General features: G+C 43.6%; 1 non-coding gene across 1 annotated transcript; it reads right to left on the minus strand.

Moving 5' to 3' along the window:
- Positions 1 to 820: 820 nt before the first annotated feature.
- LOC147943896 (small nucleolar RNA R71) lies at positions 821 to 922 on the minus strand. Its single transcript, XR_015558752.1, has one exon. It is a non-coding gene; the product is annotated as a small nucleolar RNA R71 (small nucleolar RNA).
- Between the last annotated feature and the right edge of the window lie 5,829 nt (positions 923 to 6,751).

Here is a 6,751-nt window from a genome sequence, read left to right on the forward strand (position 1 = left end):
AACACTCTTTTTGAATTGGCTCGACTTGTGATTACTTGATTGCATCTTGAGTGATAGTATCATCCCAATTGGATTGACACCTTAAGTATTACAACTGCATAAGGTTAATTGAACCTGCTAGGACACACAAAAATCCTAGTATCAATTTGGCGCCGTTGCCATTTGGGATTCGTTTTGATACATTTAAGATTTAGGGTTTTGCAAGAGTAAGTTCTATTACACAATTATTCTGATTACTAACTTGTTTTGGTCGTCTGCTTATTTGTTTTGCATCTTAGATACCTGTTCATTGCAACCTTGCATGCAGACCAGATCAAGAGGGCATCATAATCTCCTTCCTGCTATTGACGACATCAATCGGTTACAAAGACCACAAAAATCTCGTACTTCCATTGATCATCCCGCACCAGTCACTATGGAACAACCTAACAGACCAAATCCGAGGCCGCGAAACACGCGAAACATTGGTGCTGGAGATGCACCAAACACTCATACTCAGTGTGCTGGAATCGTCCCTCCCGCCATGTAGAATAACAACTTCAAAATCAAAAGTGGTCTGATCACCATGATCCAAGGAAACAAGTTTCATGGGTTGCCTATGGAGGATCCACTCGACCACTTGGACGAGTTCAACCGTCTGTGCAGTCTCACCAAGATAAACGGTGTGAGTGAGGATGGTTACAAGTTGCGCCTCTTCCCATTCTCCTTGGGAGATAAAGCTCATCAGTGGGAGAAAAACATTCCCAAGGGAACCATCACCACTTGGGATGACTGCAAGAAAGCCTTTTTGGCCAAGTTCTTCTCCAACGCTAGAACATCACGTCTCAGGAATGACATCTCTGGTTTTACTCAGAAGAGCTCAGAATCATTCTATGAAGCCTGGGAGCGTTTCAAGGGTTACAAAAGCCAGTGGACATGGTTTCAGCAACGAGTCACTGCTGAGCACTCTAAACCATGGTGTTCTTCCAAAAATCCGCATGCTGCTTGACACTGCTTCTAACGGTAATTTCCTAAATAAAGACGTTGATGAAGGATGGCAACTGGTTGAGAGTCTCGCCCAGTCTGACGACAACTACAATGAATACTACGACTGCACAGTTTGAGGTGATGCCAGTTTGGAGGAGAAGTACAGGAAGGACCTCAAGAATGTCAATGAAAAGCTTGACCGTATCTTGCTAAGCCATCAGAGGAGCATCCACTTCGTATAAGAGGATGACCCTTTCCAAGTTCCAGATGGGGAGGGTGAGCAGTCTGAGGAGATCAGCTATGTCCAGAATCAAATTGGATACATCAAAGGTTAAAACCAATACAAGGCAAACCCTAATTTATCTTACCAAAGTAACAACGTTGCTCATCCACAAGATCAGGTGTACCCGCCTCAACAACAACATCAAGGTCTTACAATCCAGGATTCGCTCATAAACAACAGTTCCAGCAGGGCTATCAGGTTCCCTCAGGACCACCGCCAGGATTCCGCCCTCAACAAGTTCAGCTTACTCCAGCTCCAGTTCAAGAAATGAAGCAAATAATGCAACAACTTCTTCAGGGTCAAGCTAGCGGTTCTATGGATACTGCCAAGAAGTTTGCTGTCCTCAGTCAGAGGATGGAATGTTCTTACAATGATCTGAACGTCAAATTTGAAGCTCTCAATTCAAAGATAAGGTATATGGAAGGCCAATCTGCTTCTACTTCTGCACCAAAACCTGGCCAATTCCCAGGGAAGGCTGTTCAGAACTCCAAAGAGTTTGCAAATGCAATTATTCTGAGAAGTGGGAAAACATTACCTCCCAGGAAAGGAGTTCCAGACATCACTGAACAGTGAGGGATTGGATGGGGAGGATTTTGTTCAAGATGAAGCTCAGATGAAGGATCCAGTCGACGCAGTCAATGATTCAATTGAACCAGTGAAGCAGTCCGAATCTGAAGATGTTGAGGAACCTGTTGTTTTTGATGACAAACATGCGAGGTTCATCCTCCACTCTACAAGCCTCCTCTACAATTTCCAGTGAGGTTTAAGAAGCAGCTTACTGAGAATTATAAAGCTCTGTTCGAAAAACAAGTCAAGGAGATTGAGTTGAGGATGCCATTGCTGGATGCATTCGCACTTGTTCCTCAATACCAGAAATTCCTCAAGGACTTAGTGATGGAGAGATCAAAAGAAGTTCAAGGCATGGTGGTACTAAGTCTTGAGTGCAGTGCAATCATCCAGAAGAAGGTTGTACCCAAGAAGCTCAAAGATCCTAAATCATTCACTCTACCTTGCTCCCTTGGACCTATGTCTTTTGAGAGGTGTCTATGTAATCTTGGCGCTTCAGTTAATCTGATGCCACTCTCTGTTGCTAAGAGGTTGGGTTTTACAAGTTTTAAGGTTTGCGACATCTCCCTCATCCTTGCAGATAGATCAGTGAGACTTCCACATGGTATGTTAGAAGACTTACCTGTCAGGATCAGAGACGTGGAAGTGCCAACTGAGTTTGTGGTTCGGGAGATGGATGAAGAACCAAAAGATCCTCTGATCTTCGGAAGACTGTTCCTGGCGACTGCTGGAGCCATCATTGATGTCAGAAATGGCAAGAGTGATCTCAATCTGGGCGAAAACTTTATTATGAAGTTTGACATCAAGGATACTTTGAAGAAGCTAACAATAGGAGGACAAGTCTTTTACATTGAAGAGATGTATCAGCTGGCTGACGAATTGTTGGAGAAATTAGCTGAGGAGGACCATCTCAAAACTGCTTTGACCAAGGATGGAGAAGAAGGGTTCATGCATGAGGAGACCACTTGTTACAAGAATCTGCTAGACTCCCACAGAGAAACGGATGGACAAGAGGTTTTGGAGCAGCTATCTGACGTAGAGGAGGTATGTGCAGTTGACGCAGAGACTTCAAAACGTGAGATCTCCCACTCGACCAACCTCAAGACCCTACTTGAGTCACCAGCGTCCGACTCGATTGGCGTCGACACGCAGCTCGAGCCGCACTCTTTCCACTCGACCGTGATCATTCCAGACTCCCATGCTGACGACTGGTCAGAACAGAAGGCTCCCAAGGTAGAACTTGAAACTCTTCCTTCCGGACTCAGGTACGTTTTTCTGGGAACCAATTCCACTTATCATGTCATAGTGAATGCTAGGTTGAGTGATGATGAATTGGGATTGCTTGTAACTGAGCTTAAGAAGTATAGAAAGGCTATAGATTATTCCTTAGATAATATCAAGGGAATCTCACCTAGTCTTTGCACGCATAGGATCAATCTTGAAAATGAGTCTTATGCTAGTATTAAACCCCAAAGGAGATTGAATCCTAATCTGAAGGAAGTAGTAAAGAAAGAAATCCTAAAACTGCTTGATGCTGGAGTTATTTATCCTATCTCTGATAGTACTTGGTTATCTCCAGTGCACTGTGTACCTAAGAAGGGAGGAATAACTGTAATCAAAAACGAAAAAATGAGCTAATCCCAACTAGGACCATCACAGGACATAGGATGTGCATTGATTATAGGAAGTTGAATGCTGTATCTAGGAAAGATCATTTTCCTCTGCCTTTCATTGATCAAATGTTGGAAAGATTAGCCAGTCATCCCTACTACTGTTTCTTTGATAGATATAGTGGATTCTTCCAAATCCCTATCCACCCAAATGATCAGGAAAAGACAACCTTTACTTGTCCTTATGGCATTTTTGCCTTCAGACGTATGCCATTTGGTTTGTATAATGCTCCTGCTACCTTTCAGGGGTGCATGACATCAATTTTCTCGGATTTGATTGAGGAGTCAGTGGAAGTGTTTATTGATGAATTCTCTGTATACGGTTCCACTTTTTCCTCCTGTTTGTTAAATCTGTGCAGGGTATTATCAAGATGTGAGGAGACGAACCTAGTGCTGAACTGGGAGAAGTGCCACTTCATGGTTGAAGAAGGGATCGTTCTAGGACATAAGATTTCTGAAAAAGGAATTGAGGTTGACAAAGCAAAGATTAAGGTCATGGTTCAGCTTCAACCGCCTAAGATAGTGAAGGACATCAGAAGTTTTCTAGGACATGCTGGGTTTTACAGAGATTCATCAAGGACTTCTCAAAAATTGCAAGGCCATTAACAAGGTTGTTGTGCAAGGAGGTTGAGTTCGAATTTGATGCAGTATGTATGGAAGCTTTCAGCAAGATCAAGGAGGCCTTGGTTTTGGCACCCATAGTAGAAGCCCCGAATTGGGATCACCCATTTGAGATTAGGTGTGATGCTTCAAACTTTGCAGTTGGAGCAATTCTGGGACAGCAAATTGACAAGAAGCTTCATGTCATCTACTACGCAAGTCGCACCTTGGACGAGACTCAAGGAAGGTATGTAACTATAGAGAAGGAACTCCTAGCAGTTGTGTTTGCATTCGAAAAATTCAGGAGTTATCTTGTGGGTTCGAAGGTCATAGTGTATACCGACCATGCTGCTCTGAGACACATTTACTCGAAGAAGGATACCAAGCCAAAACTGTTGAGATGGATTCTGCTTCTTCAGGAGTTTGACATGGAGATTGTCGACAAGAAAGGCATTGAAAACGGAGTTGCGGACCACTTCAATGCATGAGGAACAACTTCTGGTCGCCCAGGTTTGTGAGCAGATGCATGACACAGGGGTTGAGAACCTCAAAATCACTTGTATGGTGATCACTTCAGACACTGCACCATGGTATGCAGATTTCGTGAATTACAAGGTTTGTGGAGAAGTTCCTGATGACATGGATCCCTACAGGATGAAAAAGTTTTTCAGAGAGGTCAACCACTACTTCTGGGATGAACTTTATCTGTACAAAAGAGGTTCTGAAAGGTCTGTTCAGAAGATGCATAGCAGAAGGGGAAGTGCAGGGAGTGTTTGAGCACTATCACGGTTCCACCTATGGAGGTCATTTCGCCACATTCAAGACAGCTCAAAAGGTTCTTCAAGCAGGTCTCTGGTGGCCAACCTTGTTTAAAGATGCTCACGGTTTTATCACCAAGTGTGACGCTTGTGAAAGGATGGGAAACATCACTAGGAGGAACGAGATACTCCAGAATCTGATCCTGGAAATAGAGATATTTGATGTTTGGGGTATAGACTTCATGGTACCTTTCAATCCCCCATCAAATGGTAATGTCTATATTCTGGTGGCAGTTGATTAAGTTTCTAAGTGGGTTGAAGCCAATACCAGTCCTACCAATGATCACAAGGTTGTTCTGAAGTTGTTCAAAAGTATAATTTTTCCAAGGTATGGAATCCCAGGGCAATGATCAGTGATGGTGGAACTCATTTCGTCAACAAGGTGTTTGAAATATGTTGAGAAAGTATGGCGTTAAGCACAAAGGTGTCTACCGCGTATCACCCTCAGACTAGCGGGCATGTTGAAGTCTCGAATAAGCAGATCAAGGGTATCTTGTCAAGGATTGTTGGGGTTTGAAGAAAGACTGGTCTGTCAAGTTGGACGAGACTCTATGGGCGTACAGAACAGCGTTCAAGACGCCGATAGGAAGAACACCATTTCAGCTGGTCTATGGTAAAGTATGTCACCTCCCTGTGGAAGTTAAGTACAAGGCGCTTTGGGCAATCAAGTTGCTGAACTTGGATATTGATACAGCTCATGCTAAGAGGACTCTTGATCTATATGAGTTGGAAGAAATCAGACTTGATGCCTATGAGAGCTCAAAGATATATAAATAAAGAACCAAGAATTTTCATGATAAGAAAATTGTTGTCAAGGAGCTCAAGGCTGGAGATCAGGTTTTGCTTTTCAATACCAAACTTAAGTTATTTCCTGGACAACTTAAGTTATCTGCTCACTAACATATTAACGCTTAGCTTTGAGTTCATTATGTCTCAGCGGAGCAGGAAGAGTACTGAGCTCATAGATGAAATGAGAGATGCATATGGTTGTAAGGCTGGAGAGCGCTCATCGCCAAAGTCTATGGCGAAGTGTTTCTTAGAAATGAAAAACATGGTCGATAAAATTGTTGGGGGTTCAAGACAGGCAGCGGGGTCAAACAGACCAGCCAAACCGCTCACTAAGAGCAAGAGTCACGGGAAGACCGACACAAGCTTCTAACTCAAGAGAGGAAGGCAGTGATTATGAACAGGAGGAACTTGAGTTGCGCTCAGGACAAGCTCTCAGGAAATCTGTACGACAGAAATCAACCGAGACAAAATTGACTTCCAAGGAGTATTACGAGCTGTTTCAGCAGTTGGAGTTCAACAAAACAAGATACCTTCATGTTGAGACTATGGAACAACTCGGGATTGCGGAGGATGTTAAGTATCTATTTAGGCGGTGCCATCTGGCCAAGAATGGATACAGGGAGGAGACAGTTCAGTTCCTCTCTACTCTGGAGATGCACTTGTATGCGGATGAGCCGGGAATGATGTCTGATAGAGGTCTGGGCTACATTACATTCCGCATTCACGGCCAGTTCTACACTCTTACCTTCAGGACCATCAAAGAGATATTCGATAGGAATGAAATATCAGCACTCTGGGTGACGATTGGAAGCACGCCCACATTCACTTCATCGAAAACGAAGACGACAAACCTGAGAAGCCAAGTGTTGTGTTACTTCCAGAAGGAGGTGGCCAATGCATTCTACGCCAAGGAGATTAAGGGATACATCACGAACGGCGAGCTTGAGATGATTGATCTAGCGCTTAATAGACTCTCATTCACGGTAATGGATGGCACCAAGCTGCAAGGTGACACGTCCAACACTTCCATCTCGCTGTACCTCTTCAACTACATGATG

Source organism: Camelina sativa, chromosome 5 (genome assembly GCF_030686135.1).
Source record: "Camelina sativa cultivar CO46 ecotype springtype chromosome 5, ASM3068613v1".
NCBI classification, from domain to species: domain Eukaryota; kingdom Viridiplantae; phylum Streptophyta; class Magnoliopsida; order Brassicales; family Brassicaceae; genus Camelina; species Camelina sativa.